Genomic DNA, 17,413 nt, shown 5'->3' on the forward strand with positions numbered 1-17,413 from the left:
TTTATAAACACTTGAGCTACATTTTTTGTCTTAGAACCAGTTTAATACCTGAAATGTTTCACTTCCACCGTGTAAATAACTTTTAGGTGAAATTATGTTTGTTTTTAACACATGGAAGCTGTTTTTCAGGAGTTCAGGAGCAGCTGGGAGAGATCTAATAACAGAAAATACAAAGGAATGAGAGGAACAGATAGAAAAGCAAAGAACCAGCTTGGAACAATAAAAATGAAAAATCTTAAATACAGGAGAAAGGTTGACTGAGTGAGCTTATTGAAAAACTGTGGAGGAAGGAGACTAAGCTATTTTACTGATCTCAGAATTGGAATATTATTATTTAAATGTTAAACATAGAAGGAGCTGAACTAGAAAAACAAGTAAATGCAAATAAGAGAATAAAACAAAATGCAGAAAGAAACTCAACAAAAGAACTACAATTGAAAGGCTTTTTATTTGACAGTAATGACCAAAGGGGAATAACTTGAACATGACCTCACTAACATAATAAACCCTAAAATTATCAAGAAACAAAACAAAATAGAACCAACATAGTTTGATACAATTATCAGAAATAACCGGGGCATGTTAAATGCTCTGATGGGCAAATTGAATTTCTGTTTTTATTTGTGCTTTTTATGCAGATATAACTTAATGTGCTGTAATAATTTATAAGTAAATTATAAATAAAATATTCAGACCTCTTATGTAAAATAAATAACATTAGAAAAACAAAAAGTCTTAAGGTTTAAGCGGTAGTTGTGTCTGTATTTCATGTATTTTTGTTTTTTTCATTCACTGAAGTTACTAAAGTAACTGAAAAAAGTAAATTTTCCTCAGAAATTAACTCCAGTACATCTGTCTTAATAAATGTAACTAATTATATTGTACTGTAATAATTTACAAGTAAATTATTACAGTTTAAGTTCATAACTGGTTGCTATGGATAAGAATAAAATACTCTTAAGGAAGACCTATTATGTAAAATTCACATTTTGCATGTTTTTGTGCTTCCGTTTGGGTCTCAACTGCTTCTTAAAAAAAAAACAAAAAACATCCAGACGTTTACTGGCAATAAGTTAATAATTTTTGGTGTCTGGAAAATGAGCCGTTTCAAAAACCTCCAGAATGTAATGTCACAAATCAGCAGGCACTGCCAGTTACCTAGCAACCCCAACAAAGTTTATTCCGTTACCTAGCAACCCCAACAAAGTTTATTCCGTTACCTAGCAACCCCAACGAAGTTTATTCCGTTACCTAGCAACCCCAACAAAGTTTATTCCGTTACCTAGCATCCCAACAAAGTTTAGCCGGTTACCTAGCAACTCCACCGGTCCAACCAAACATTTATTGGGCTTGGTTCTGACTGAGCTGGTCAAAAGCTTCTTGTGTATTCTCTGGTTGTGGTTCTGTCTTTGCGTCCCGGTACACGGCTGCCGGCAGAACCAAGAACTTTGAGGGAAGGAGCCGTCATAGCGGCTTGATCAGCCAATCAGAAACGCTAAATGAGAAATATAGATACAGTTATTTTCTTCTGCTTTATACAGGTGATATGTAAACTTTGTCTGGTCAGTTTGTTCAAGGAGGTCATCTAGTTTTGATGAGGAAGTATCCAGTTAATTCCTCCAGACCTGAAAAGATTAAATTGTGTAGAATAACAGATTAAAGTTCTCGGTTTTGTGCTTCTGAGTTGCTGAAGTTTCAACTTGCTTACAGCATGTACCTTATGCACTTTCATTTGATTAAATGTTTTTATCTCTTTTATCAGGCCGTCATAAAGTCAGTTGAAAAGACAAACATTAATCAGGATGTAAAACAGGGACAAGGATGTTGTTAATTTTATTACCAGCAGAACTTCTGTGGCTGTGCGTCAAACCGTTATCTGATGGTTTAAGTAAAGATCAGCGTTTTATCTGGGCCATAAAATACAGAGAGAACAGGTGTGTGTTTGCAAAATTAACCATAAAAACATTTCTGTCTCTAGGAATGTTCATAGTTCATCATGAGGTGGAGAATGATTCAACTCCAAAGGTTGGGGATGCTTAGCTGGGATTTAGGAATAAATATGAATTGAACTGGTTGAATTTCCTGGTTTGTTGTTGGAAATTCTTATCGTTATCTCAATTATTAGAAACAAGAAGTAATCACTGGAGGAACAAAAAGTCCACTCAGCATTAGAGTCTTAAGGATCCGCTGAATGCTCCATCAGTAAAAATCTACATTTTATTGTCATCGTCCATCTGGGAAACTGAATCTCCCATTTCATTTCCATCTGCTAGTTAACAACATATTTGACACCGGATCAAAGGGCTGGGCTGATATTTCCAACCTCAACATCCAGACGGTTGTGCGTCTAAAAAAAGACCAAACCTCATAATTGCTCTGTAAATCCCAGTAAAGCCACTTTACACAAACAGCAACGTGCTGGGCACCAACACATGACCCAGGAGGCTTCAGAGTGACAAGGACAGAGGGTTTCCCTTTCCTGCATGTTTTCTTCCTGGATAGTCGACAGAACGCCTGGAGAAATAACATGTTTCAGTTAATTATTTTCAGGGAATTCTGGGAGTTTTCCAGGTTTTCTATCTAAACAGTCTTCTCTCTTTTTTAGCTCCACAACATGTCATAACTTTGTTCCCTCATCAGACACATACCTGCAGTGTTGCCTTGATTCTTTCATGCCTGTTTGAGAAATCCTTAAATCTCCTTTTAGTTGTGGAAAACGCCTGAGGGGGCCTAGCTCCGCCTTCGAGCTTCTGCCTAGTGAGAGGTTGAGCAATCGAAGGTGAGGCTCAGCTTCGCCCAGCTTCACTTCAGAGCATTTGAATGGGAAAATGCGAAAATTCATCAATTTTGAAGAAAAAAATCATCAGAATTGGTTAAGCTAAATGAAAAATAGGTACTTTATAGTACAAAACACAGGGTGAAAATAACAATGTAAATGATTTTTATCATTATATATTATTTTTCCATGATGACAGGTGAGGCTCTGCCTCCCCTGACCACATGTCACTGGCAGAACCACATGGTCAGAAGTATCAAACCTAAACAAGTTGACTTATTTAGGATTCACTTCATAACATTTTCACTTTTCTGTTTCAACTAATCTTGTGTGGACACAGTTTTTAAAGATTGGAGTCTTTGTTTTGAACATTAAAGTTCCTGAACAGTCAGACAATCTCTGCATTATTGCTCTTTTACTCAAAACGTCTCTGTCTTTGTAACAATTCGATTATTGGAAAAACCCAGACATGTTTGGTCAGATACACAGATGGATCATTCTGCAGTATTCAACTTGCAGCCATGATCTGTGCAACAGTTCCTGGATCCAGATTGACTTGTCAGTCAGTCCAGATTGGGACCAGAGGCAGATGTAGACAAATTCAGAGTGAATTTGACCGTAAACCAAACACTGAGGGAGTTTCTGGTGTCTCAGATTGAGCAGGTGACTTCAGCCGACGGGTGGCGGCGGCTCTTGGCAAAAGCATTGATTTTATTGGTCAGCATGGTTTATTTTTATCCCTGAGCCCGGCCGGCTCTGCCCGCAAAGGAAAAATATGGCCTGAAAAGTTCAGAGCTGATCCCAGTTTGACTAAGCTGAGGAAGAGACTCAGGTTTACGTCTGTGATTAAAATAATAGAGCTTTGGAAAAGTGTTCAAAGCCCAGGAGCCACTCGAACCTTGAGACAACAGTAGAAACAGCTGCCAAAGACACACCTGACCAGTCAGGACGAAAGTTTTTATCTTATCTGTCTGACCAAACTGGGTCAACAGAACAAGACCGAATCGGTATGTTACAATGGCCTAGTCAAAGTTTTCACCCCCATGTGATGAAACAAATGTCTGAAAACTTGAGTGTGGGCCAAAATTTCTCCACACAATGCGACAGGACATCTTTTGGTTCATTTCCTCTCGGTTGCAAACTGTATTTTTTAAACTTTCTTTGGAAGTTTAGTCTGAACATTTAGTTTCAAACTAAAGTCAGAAGCAAAAAGAGGTGAAAACGTGAAGCTGTTGGGATGAAAGGAAAAGGTGTGTGTGGAGCTGCTGCAGGACGTTATGTAATAACTAAACGAGCGCTCACAGACGTTGTGCTCTTTATAATTACCAGGTGGAGCATTGGGATAAATATAGTTTAGCCAAAGGCAGACAGAAAACAGATGCTTTCACAGTTTTTGCAAAAAGCATTCGGGACGTGACTGGTGAGTTTACTAGCAGTCTGTTCATGATGGACATGATTAGTCATTCCTGATGAAAATAAACATTTTCAGACACGTAGAAACAGGAAATGCACCACATTTAGCCTTAAAACCCAATAAATGTAGCACTTAGGAATCCAAATGTACCAAAGCTGTTCTTTATGAACATTTACAACTTGTAGAAAATCTACTTTTAGTTATTTAGATTCCTATTTGTCACTCAAGTTTCTAATTTTTTAAAATATTTAGATCATCTGTTGTTCTGTTTTGCAGCTGTTTTATATTATAAAACCCTTTTATGTTTTATTAATGAGCTCTAGATGCAAAATATATGTAATTTTAAACAAAATAACACCTTCTGGATTTATGTCTGTAACAATTTAATCTTATTTATTCATAATAATCATTTAACATAAATTTGACTCGTTTGGTAACATGAATAATGCAAATAAAAGTTGTTTCAGACACTTTCACATATTAAAAACATTTTAAAAATCTGCTTTCTGGTAAATAATACAAATAAATGATTCCTAAATTGCATAAAAATAATAAATTATATATATAAAAATTAATAATTAAAAAATATTCTAAAATGCATCAATAAATTAAATCCGAAAAATACATAAATTAATAAAATACATATACGTATTACTTGATTATTAAAAATTTTAATTGCAAATGTACTTTGAGAAAACATTTGAAAACTTCAGATCAAATTGTTTTATTGTGAAAAGTAAATAAATTTAAAAGCAAGTAAATAAATGGAAGTTAAAGGATACGATTAGGAAGTAAATGACTAGATAAAAAATAAAATGTAATAAGAAAAACAATTATATGTATATATTTCTATATTTCTTATTTACTTTTGTAAAAAAAAAAAAATCCCATTTGGCCAAAATTCAGCAACAAATATTGACCTAAAACCCGTCTAATCTACGGCTAAAACTGTTGCTGAGATGTTTCTCTTCATTTTAAAACGAGTTCGTTCTGTTAATTTAAACAGAATCAAATCAACTACTTCAATGTCTTGGGGGTCAAATTTCCATTAGCAAGCGTCTAAAAGTGCCTTTTAATTAACTGATTCATTAAAAGATGAGGGCTGGGGTCACTCCATCTGCAGGTCAGGAACACATGGTGGGCTCAGCGCTGCTCCTGCAGGGAGGTTCGGGATAATTAGCATTGCGTCATTTTAAGAGTTTGGTATGCTCCTGGGTTTTTATCAGGCTGTAAATCCAGACTGAAAGCATCCTGTCAGCTTCTCCAACATGTGAAGCAGCTTTTATCACTCCAACTGCGAACTGCAGGGGGAAATGATGCTGCTTTGGCATCATGAGTGGTTCCTAGTGGGAGATTAGTGTGGATATTTTTAGCTGCATTTTCTAAGCGAAGGGGATTTTTCCGAAGAATTACAGACAAGGATTTTGGCTTTGGTCCAGTTTCACGTTGTAGTAGAAAAAGCCAATTAAGTCAGTCTGAGCCATGAATGCTGGCCTGCTTCTGCAAAAAAGATGTGAAAAGATTGTAGCTTTTTTCCTCAGAAAACCAATTTTCCTTGTTACTTTTTCAGAAATGTTTTTAAAAACCTTTTATCAGCGTAAAATAAAGTAGATCAGGTTTGACAGTTTATACGTTGTCTATAAGTCAAGTTCAAATCAAAAGACACTTTATAGATCCTAAAGAAAAATTTAATGTTGTGACTCATATTAATTCAGATTCTTCAGAGAGTTATTGTAGACAGTGACGGCTGTTGGCAGGAAAGAAATCTTGTATATCCTGTGTATTACAGTAAATCTGAAGAATCCTCTGACTGAAGACAGTGTAATAATAAATACTTTAAAGTATTTACTCCCCTCCCCACAAGTTATTTTTGTTTCAGGATTTTTTTTAATCACACTTAAATATTTCAAATCAACAAAAATGTTTTATATCAGACAAAATAACCTGAATAATGTTTTTATTTTTCATCCAACAGTTGCTAAAACTAAAGAATATTCAACAGTTCAATTAAAACAAAACCTTCATTTTTTTTACTAAAATCCCCCTCTGCTTGTTCTAGTAATAATCTTTCCCATTTATGTAGTAGATTAGATGCAAAATTAAATTTTTGTACATTTTTGTACTTCCATTTTGGTTTATACTGCTTCTAAAAACAGATTTAGAAACAGTCCAGGCGCTTAAAAAAGCCACCCAGAAGTTTTTTTGACAATAAGTTAATGTTTTTTGGTGTCTGGAAAACGAGCTGTTTCAAAAACCTCTGGAATGTAATGTTGCAAGTTAGCAGGCAGTCCCTGCAAGTTAGGCAGTTAGTTTACATACTTTAGGGTTGTAAATGTAAACTTTACATCCCTAAAGTTTACATTTTAGGGATGTAAACTTACTTTTACATCCCTAAAAGTAAGTTACATACTTTTAGGGATGTAACTTAAGCATTTTTGGTTAAGTTACAGCAGACCCCAGCAGACCCCTCTGCTGGGGTCTGCTGGTAACCCCAGCAGAGTTCCGCCCATTACCTAGCAACCCCAGCAGAGTTCCGCCCGCTACCTAGCAACCCCAGCAGAGTTCCGCCCATTACCTAGCAACCCCAGCAGAGTTCCGCCCGCTACCTAGCAACCCCAGCAGAGTTCCGCCCGCTACCTAGCAACCCCAGCAGAGTTCCGCCCGCTACCTAGCAACCCCAGCAGAGTTCCAACACATTTAGTCAGCTGGTTTTACTGCTGTATGTGCCATAAAATGGCTGCTGTTGTTGACTTACTGTTGATTTCTCTGCCTTGATAGAACAACTAATGGCAGAGAATCAAACTAAAGCAGTAACAATAGTAAAAGCTGGACTTGCGCAGTAAACTGAGAAATATTTAGTCCAACCTTACAGTGAACTCATGACCTCAGCATTCTCAGAGGAGCCTTCACTCCTGAAAATAAAGCATTGAAACGTTAATTTCCAGCACTGAGTAATTGCTGAAGGGAATAAACTGCTGGGTGTGTCTGGAATAATGTTGTTTACTCAGGAAAAGGACGCTCCAGATAGCAGCCACTTTTCTAAGAAAATAACAGCAGAGCTGCGCTTGCACACTGAGCGCGCTGTCATTATGTTTTTCCATGGTGGCCGGCCGAGAGAGGCCGGAGCGCTGCCGTCTTCCTGCCAAATGTTCACCGCGGTTGCTGTTGGCAGCTCCTCGCAGGCTGCGGTCCAACGAACACGGAGCACCTGTCAGCTCCGACCGGACAGTACGGCCCTGTTTCTGCCGGAGAGGAAAACAACGCAGCACTGTCGCTGGGAGGAGGCGTACCAGAACTCGGGACGCGTCAAACGACTTATATATTACAACACAGAGAGGCAAAGTAAATCTGCAGGAATGAACAATGATATTACCTTCCGTAACTTGTTAAAGTTATGCTTCCTTGAGCAGCTGGGTCTATGGCTTATACAAAACATGTTCATTACATTTTCAGCACAAAATCATTCTTATACAATGAGATTTTAGTTGGTTCAGAATGAGCTGGTCTAGGCCTCTTCTCACTTCAAATCCAAATCAGTTGTTGCTGACCACGCCCCCAAATTCAGCATTTACACTCGCACATGGAAGTGGCTGCCAACAGATGCACAACTGTACATCTTTGAAAAGCAAAAGTGGAGCCTCCTGCAGAGCCAACAAGAATGCAGGAAGTGGTATCTGGATGGTGAGTCAGCAACAAAACACTTGTCTTTTCCAGCAGCCATTGTAGTACAACTTGGGTTGCTATGTAACAGGCTGGACTCCGCTGTGGTTGCTAGGAAATGGACATCTACATCAGGTTGCTAGGTAACCTGCTGATTTGTGGCTTTACATTCTGAAGGGTTTTGAAATCACTAATTTCTTAGACACAGAAAAACTTTAACTTATTTCCAAAAAATGGCTGAGTGTGTGTTTTTTTAAGCTCTTGTTCTGCTGAGACACAAATGGAAGGATAAAAACATGCAAAATGTGAATTTTGCATGATAGATCCCCTTTAATAATCGGTAGATATTTTTAGATGGATCGTTGAGCTGAATCATTTACCTTCACTTTCAGTGCATGTATCCACTTTCACTATGCATGAAAACATATCCATCCTGCTCCCCATAAAGTCAAAACCACAAACAAACGATGCTCCGCTTTCATCTGAGCAACAAAAATAGAGATAAGAATGTGAAACTTTAGACTAACAGAAACCGCTTGGATTTCATTTCGTGGTTTTTGAGGTTGGTAAGAGCCTGATACTCAATCTGCACAGATTAAAAGTCGAGTTTGTTATTTACGGTTGAAACCAGATATTTTCATACACCTCATAAGATGATGCAGACTTGTTTATTCTCACTTTCTGAAGTTAAACCAATTTGCTTTTTGTTTTATGTCAGTTGGAATTGCCAAAAATTGTTTCTCTTTTCTGTAAACCTGAGAGAAGGTTTTCGATGTAATATAAAAACCATTTCTTCTGACTTCTCAAGCTCAGTTTATGACTGTCCAGGATAAATAGGAGGCCGCAGCTGCATAATTGCTAAATTTGATAATTTGAAAGTAAGCTTGCTTAGTGGAAACACCAATTTTGATCAAACTTGTAAGTTTTGCCGCTAGTATGAGGGTTTTTTGGCCATCTTGCAGTTGGTTAATTTTGCTAACCTGCAATGGAAACACTTTGTTCGTTTCACACGAGTCACATGATCAACAACCAGATGTTACCACTGGTGCAAACCAACGAAGAAGAAGACAACAGGAAGTAGTTCCACTTGTGTTTTAGCAAAACATCAACACATTTTTACAAAAATTTGTATTGAAAACCAGTGGATGAATGTTTTTAAGAGACTAAAACTTGTGTACTTCTGTTTGATGCAGGATACTTTGTGTAAAAATCACACTTATCTTCACACCTACTGGTGGTAATTCAGCAGCTCCTCTGCTTCAGATGTGAACTCCTTCGGGGGAGGATTGTAATAATGGTGCAACAAATTAAACCAAACAAATCACTTTGATAGAACCTGTTGGAGGTTCCTGACGGCCCTCTTTAAACTCGCTTCAAGGAGTTTGCAAACAACAGCGTTGAATCAATAACAGCCTCCAGCACCGTGATGCACGGCTCCGTCTGATGCTCCAGCTGTTGATAAGGAGTCCTGTGGGCGAACATGCAAATACCTGGTCGCTTTGAAGAACACCTTGTTCTTCTTTGATGTTTGCTTTGATTTCTACGCTCTACGCTTAATGTCTTCCAGATTTAAGGATCGATTTCAGCAGAGTTTATTTATGAAGCACTAAATTATAGAAAAAACATAAATCAGGTCCAACAGATACAAACCATCAAATTAGGATTTTGTATTTCAGTCATTTTAATATTTACTCTTCTTACAGTAACTGTTATAATATTCACTTCATTTTATTAATACCTGTTTGCAATCATTGAAGTTTGTAACATGACGAAATGTAAAGTAGTTAGAGAGATATAAATAAATGTGGAAAATTTATGTTCTCAAACAGAAGAATGACGGTAAAAATAACTAAATAACCCAAAGTCAGTCTGAACTATAAAATCTTACCAAGTATTTTTGTCCAGTTTCTACTAAAAAATATATTAATCCACTTGAAATAAGACAAAACTGACTCAAAAGTAACTTCTGAGTAAGAAATAGGGATTCATTTAAGTCTGTAATACCTGAAGTGGAATAATGGAACACGACATTTTAACTTATAATATGGAAAAAATTTATTGTTCCACTGGCAGATTAATATACCTATACTAGCAGATTAATTCACTTATAACTAGCAGATTAATTCACTTATAACTAGTAGATTAATTCATTTATAACCAATACTTTTCATCAATATTAACCAATTATTGACTTAAAACAAGCTTCTATATTGTGCTGAAATATTACACATTAGGGTAAGTAAATTTAAAAACTACGTCAATTTGACAAGTCAGAGGTTTTTGACTTTTGAAACTCAGAAAATTTCAAGTTTTTTCTAGAATTTTTTAGATTCTTCTAAATTTTTTAAATATTTTTGTAGCTAATTTTTAACTTTTCAAACTCCAAAATTTTCTTGTTTTGTCTAGAAAATTTCTGAGATTATTCTCAAAATTTCAGAATTTTTGGTAGAAATTCACTCTGAGTTCTTTTTTCAAGTGCACTAAAATATTTGCACTAGAAACCAAAGATACTTGGTTTTGTGAGTTTTGCAGCGTTTCCATCTGTTTTCGATCAGAAACGGGAAGCAGAAAATCTTTGCTTTAGGAGGAAATGCGGCGCGTCCAGCAGTCGGTCCAGGTTTCGCTCTGGATGGAAATCAAGCAGGCTGAGTCGGACCTGGAGGATGTGACCCGACCCGACCTCATGGCTGTCCTCACCTCCTGCCATGCTGGACGGCAGATGGCCCGTTTCCACAACAACGTGCAGCGCTGCAGTGAAATGCCGAACCTCCTTATCTGAACGGACGCGGTGGCCAGAGGCGATCTGTTTTTAGGTTAACGCAGCGAGGAGAAAACACTCCTGAATACAAACACCTGCTTTAAATACGTCCTCCACAAAGTTTAAAACCAAAATGGCTGCTCTGTTGCAGAACTGGTTGACATTCAGTAAATAACACCTAGAATGAAAAGCTCTGGTCAGTTTCCTGATCCAGCATCAATGCTCCATCTCTTCTGTCCATCTGTGTTTTTTTTTGTTTTCTTTTGCATTTTTCTCATCTTTCTTCTGGCTTCCTGGCGATGATTTCTGCTTCTTTACTAATGTTTTAATTATTACATGTGACTTTTATGTTAAGTTCATCTACCTGTCTGCTTATAAAACCTGATGCAGCTTTCAAAATGTTAAAACAGAATTAAAATCTGGTTTTGACTGATTTATCTACGACTTTCATAAATTATCTGCAATTTGCTGTGCAGTTCTTTATCCATCTTGATTGAAAGATTAAATTTGGAAAAGTTATTGCCAGTTGAAACCAGAAAAAGGTTTTAATTTAACGCTACAGCTAGCAAAACCTTTTGTGAATGCTAGGGCTAGTTAGCATAGCCACTGATGGTGATAAACGGTTTTCCAGAAACTCGTTTCTCCACTATTAGTATGTTATACAGCATGTACATAAGGTTGATTGACAGCGCTCAGACCCGCCTCCGGCCTCTGATTGGTTGTTCTTGGTCGGAGCGATTAATTTCTGAATGATCAATGTTTTCACAGATCATTTGTCTCATATTGTAACGACATATTTACAGATTTAACAAATAAAGATTAATAAACTTTAAATTTAACACTGGAACTGGAGGACATAAAATAAATAAACAAAACAACAGAAACAACAAATAAAATTAATTCTGAAGTCTATTTGAGACCAACGATGCAGACTGAAGATCGGTTTTTGGTAGAAAGAAAAGAGAAAAACAATGAGTCATGCAAGTGGAAATTATTGAGCTTGTTTTAATTTATCGTGTTTTTTTGTGGAAAGCCAAAGTGTGAACTCAAGTTAATACAGGAATGAATAACGGATGGATGGAAACGTTCTGTACTTTTTGTTGCACATGGATCTGGATTGTTCCTCCGGATATAAACGGGGAGTCGTTCGGTGACAGCTGGAGGTTTCCCTCGTCTCGGTGCAGAGGCCGATTAGCGCCAGCGAAGCTGCAGCTCAGCTTTGATGTCCTTTTTAACTCGGACCGCTCTAATCAAAGCGCCGGAGGGGGAACCGGGGCACAGCGGCTGCTTTCTCTCAGGCGCATCCCTGGAAATGCGGTTTACGGAGCGATTCGCTTGTCTTTTTCCGTTTTCCCCAGCCTCGTCTTTGAGCTGCTTGTGTTTTGGACGAGGAACAGTTGGACGCGTCTTCCCAACCTGGGCAGCAAACCAAACATGAAACCCAACAAAAAGGCAGCGCTGCCTACATGCAGATTATATTTAGTGTCTGTGCACAACCTCCTGTACTTCACTCATATGTACATGTGCTTTTATCTCCTAACCATATTCCCACAACAGATTTCTACAATTGTTTTGTGTTATTTTCCTTTTAAATTATTTTTTAACCAGCTGAGACTTGAGTGTACATCATGTTGCGGTTGTCTTGTTTCTGGAAGGAAACGAGACTAAAACGGCTAAAACAAACTAAATAATGTGTTTTAATGTGTTACAATTTCCACACCATTATCTGCTGTTTAGAAAATTACATATTCAGAAATAAATGGCAATAATTTGGCTTATTTCACCTTTTTCAAAGTCATATTTTAACAATGTTATTCATTCATTTATAAATGTCACAGTTTCAAACTAAAGCAGGCTAAATAGCTTAATATTTAGCTTCAAACTATATATTTAGTAAGAAAGCTAAACATTTACGTAGCAACTAAATGTTTAACTCCAAGCTAAATATTTTTTTACCAACAAAATATTGACTTCCAATTTACATATTTAGTTTCAAACTATATATTTAGTTAGCAAGATAAATATTTAGCTTAGGAACTAAATATTTTTTTCCAAATTATGTAATAAGCCAAAACTTTGCTTAGCAACTAGATATGTGGCTCCAAATTAATATTTAGCAACAAACGAAATAGTTAGTAGTGTAAATGTTTAATTCAAAAACTAAATATTAAACTCCAACTACGGCTGAACTGGGACCAAAAACTGGCATTTTTGGCCTGATTATTTACACAGTATGCAAAAAGACACGACATATAAAAATCTAAGAAGTTAATGTGAAATAAAATAATCAGTTGAAGCAGAATCAGGCGGTTCAGCATCGTTGTTGCTGAAGTTTTGTAAAGTCTTCTCTGCCCTCCAGGCCGATCTGTCCGTTTCACCTTGCAGCAGGAGTTTCTGGATGGAAACTTTCTGCAGATGAAACCAGAGCGAGTCGGGCAGGAAGGTCTCTGTGTGGGTTTGGATTCACTGACCTTCGCTGGAGTCGATACCGACGAAACAAAAAACCAGAGAGCTTTTCTTCAAGGAGCAGCAAACCGAGAGCGCTAAAAAAAGACGAGCGTTTGAGTCAGAATCTGTCCTAATTCACCTTCAGCATGTTTGAGCTTTCTGTTCTGTTTTTATAAATTAAAGTTTAAATAATAAGACACAGTTCTTTATTAGAGATCTGGAATGAGCCGTTACATTCATAAAATTTAAAACTCCTAAAAACAAGAATAACTTTTACTCCAGTATTTATGTTTTCTAGGAATAAATAGAGAAAATGTTTTTTTATTTTTTACTTTTTAAACAAACATAACTTTTAATTTGAGTATTTTATCCATTTATCTCACACTGACTTCATTCAGACACATTAACATTTGTAAATATTCAAATTTGTTTTTTTATTTCTACCATTAAGACACATTTTATTTTGGTAGTCAACAGACCTACTACATCCTGTTCTTTCTTTGTGTTAAAGCTGATTGACTCAAAAGATGTAAATCCATGATTTTAAACCTGTGTAAAGCTGGAGAAAATACCACCGAGTGTAGATGGGAAAGTATCTAAGAACTTTTGAAAGTTTTTGGCAAATTCCAGAAAGTTATCCATAATCTCCAGGTGCTTTCCTTGATTTTTCTGGGAAAGATTATTATGGTAAGTTCTGGAAACCAACATCTAAGTTCTAGGAAAGTACTTGGTAAGTTCCACTAAACTTGCATGAAAGTACATAGAAAGTTTTGGAAAGTAACCTGTTAGCGCTAAGAAAGTACAGAGTGCATTCTGGGAAATGTTCAAGAAAGTACCTTGTAAGTTCTGGTAAAGTACCTCAAAGTTTCCAGCAAAATAACGCAGACTGGATTTAAATGTTTCTGTAAATGTAGAATAAAAAGAGGAAAGTAAATATGGACAGAAAGGAATAAAAAGGAAAGTTGTGTTGCTAGAAAAATGAAAAGCCTTTGAATAGGACATTCAGAAATCCTCTGCTGTCCTGCTTGTTTCCGTATCTTTGGTCTCCATGTTTGAAGGTTAATGTCGATCTTCTGATTCTGAGCTTACAGAGATTCGTTCCCACAGCTTTTCTCCGTAATAAGTCACAGATGTGGAGATGAACCAGTTTCTCTGAATGCGCTGCTGCGATATGAGCAGGAAAACTGAGAATAATTCATCTTCTGCTGGGATTGTTTCTGTTTCGACGGGGCGGTGGGAGTTCAGAGGCCTGCAGGGGGAATAAATCACACAGACACCTGTGAATGGGGAGCCATTATCCTGATAAACACAGGAGGAGGCGAGTGTTTCCAGCCTGGGGGTCCAACAGGGACGGCGCTGACGGATCTGAGCATGCTCAGACGAGGTGACATTAACCGCCTGCAGAGCTGATGGATTGTTAAATTTAGTCTGATTTTCTGTCTGAGGAACCCCCTCCACTCCTCACAGTGGAAGTGAAATTAATGTAATTGGAACTTTTTTCTCCATAGTTTTTATATTTTCTCACTAACTGTTAATTATTTTCAGCTTCTCGTGTGATTTTGTGTTATTTGTTGTCAGTTATTTCAGGTTTTTCTGTGATTAATTCATTCAAACCTTCAGAGCCCTGAACATCAGTCAGTGATGCAGAGCAGCTGGATGTTCAGGGCCAACATGGCCGCCTGCAGGGGTCAGACTGTCCAAACATCTGGACAGGAAGTGGCAGCTGGAGGAACGACTGTCTGGTTATTGATGGTTTAATGGAGTCATTATTGATCAGATTATTGGTTCAGAATGGAAAGATTTAATTTATATAAAGATAAAAAGATGGATGGATGGATGGTAAACAGATGGATGGTTGCTAGGTAACGGTCACAACCTGCTGATTTGTAATCTCACATTCTGGAGGTTTTTGAAATGGCTCTTTTTCCAGACACTAGAAACCATGAACTGCCAAAAACGGCTTTGTTTTTTTTTTTTTTTGTTTTTTTTTTTTGTTTTTGAGACGGTGGAAACACAAATGGAAGAAGAAAAATGTGAATTTTTGAATTTTCTGGAGTGTCGCTCTCTGGTCCCTCCAGGTTCCTCCAGGTTCCTCCAGGTCCGCCTCGCTTCCAGGCGATCTGCTGCTGCATTTCAGCAAACAGGTCCGGTTCCTTTCAGCACTGCTGACTATCGCAGCGTTCAGGCGGCCCGGATTTATGAGCCTCGGCAGACTTTCTTTCTTATCAGCTCCAGCAGAGATGCTCTGCTGCAACGTTGACATCTGCTGGCTGCTGCACTGAAACACAGGAGGTGGATGGCAGGTTTCTACTCAGCCCTTCAAACTGATAAAACCTAAACATGTGAGAGAATATTACGTTGTTATTGTTTTTAAATAAATGTTTCTACTGACTGGGTTAGGGCAACATCTAGTAATTGATTAATCTGTTTATTATTCTGAAGATTAATCAGTTAAAAACTTTTACAGATTTTTCATTTACCTTAAACTTTTATATAAAATATTAGAAATACATTAAAATGTGCACCACCAAATGAACTTTATGAGTCTGTATACTCCAGTTAACGAGTAACCAATTACTAAATTAGTTGACAATTATTTGAGTAATCAATTAATCACAATTAATCTGATTAATCGTGATTAATGATTTATTATGATGTAATTCTGTAATTACTGTATTTGTTCTGTGTTTACTTCCTGTTTTGGTGCTTTTGTATTGATTTTTTTACCAAACCTGGTGCCTCTTCTCTGTCTCATCTGCTCATCATGTCTTCACTAAAGTGTTTTAAAAATAAAATAAAAAAAAAGCAATTTTTTTTGGTAATAAGTTGATGGGTTTTTTTGGTGCCTGGAAAACAAGCCAATTCAAAAATCATCTGATTATAAAATCACATTTGACCAGGTACTGCTCCGTTACCTAGCAACCTCAGCGGATCTCCAGCACATTTGGTGAGCTGTGTTTACCGCTGTACAATGGCTCCTGGAAAAGGCAAGGGTTTTGTTTTTGGCTTACCAACCAGAAATCACTTACTTCATTCTTGCTGGTTGTGCAGGAGGCTCCACTTCTGCTTTTCAAAGATGTACTGTTGTATAATTGTAAATCAGTTTGCAGTCATTTTCATGTGTGAGTGTAAAAAAAAAAAAAATGCAATAAATCTTTTCTGTGCAGCCCAGAGACACATCCTAACCTGTTCAAGGTCACTTTTAGTAAAACATAAAAGCTGAAACTGAAAATGTTTCCTCATCATTTCTCCCACATCCTCCCAACCTCCCTTCTTCTCCGCTTCTTTGTTTCTATTTGTGGAAGCTGCTGGAAACTCGTCTTAATGAACAGGATTCCCAGTCTTCACCGTTTCTGCTACATGTAGCCGCGTGTTTTCACTCCTCCAGCTGGATGTAATCAGCACTTCTGGGAAGAGTCCCACTTGTGTTTCCTTTCATTGTAAAGCGTAAGCTTCCCGTTTAAAATAACCACATTTAACAACAACCATACTGCCCAAAAATTCAACACATTTTAAAAGTAACATTTAAGTCCTTCTCCTTTTATGGTTTAGCAGGTAAATCTGTTTTTCCAGCCGGTATTTTTAGCATGGGGGCTATTTGTAGTCAAACAGTGAGTGGAGGTGTCGAGGATCTTCTGCCTGCAGCTAAGCTCGTCATTATTCTCCTCCATATTTAGGTCATGTCGTCCCTCTGTGGCGGCTTCATTTGCATAATCAGAGAATACTGTATCAGAAGGCTTTTTTATTTTTTATTTTTGGCTCCATCATGGGTGCATTCAGTAGAGAAAACTGAAAAATGAGCCGGAGCATGATGAATTCATCTGTATTTTGCTCTGTAAAACATTGTTTTGGTTGTTTTTAGTGAAAATTTGCTGAACAGATATTTTATTTTTATAAAGCATTTTAAAGCTCAAACTTCACTTTTAATAAACCAGACAAGAGTATTTAAACAAATTGCACATTTTTGTTAAAAGTGAATCATTTTTGCACAATTCTAATATGAATTTTATCTTCAATAAATCAAATAAATCTGTTGATGCAGAAGATAAGAAACCTGCAAATGACCCAATTTTATGATTTAACTGACATCAGTGAAAATGAATCTGACAAAAATATAAACAGAAATTCAGCTTACAAAATATAAATTCCCAAATATTTGCTTATTTGCTGCCAGAAAATAATCTACGGAAGCCATTATGGGTCATTTTTTACATCATTAAGACCAATTTTCTATTTCAGAAAAGGTCACTGGAAAGTTTTTGGTCCATAATTTAAAATCAGAAAATTCCAGTGAAAATGTAGAACAACTTCAACATAAAAAATAAATAACTGTCCAAGAAATAACTCAAGTTGGAGT

Source organism: Poecilia mexicana, unplaced genomic scaffold, assembly GCF_051168715.1.
Source record: "Poecilia mexicana isolate PSO_F unplaced genomic scaffold, ASM5116871v1 scaffold_23, whole genome shotgun sequence".
NCBI classification, from domain to species: domain Eukaryota; kingdom Metazoa; phylum Chordata; class Actinopteri; order Cyprinodontiformes; family Poeciliidae; genus Poecilia; species Poecilia mexicana.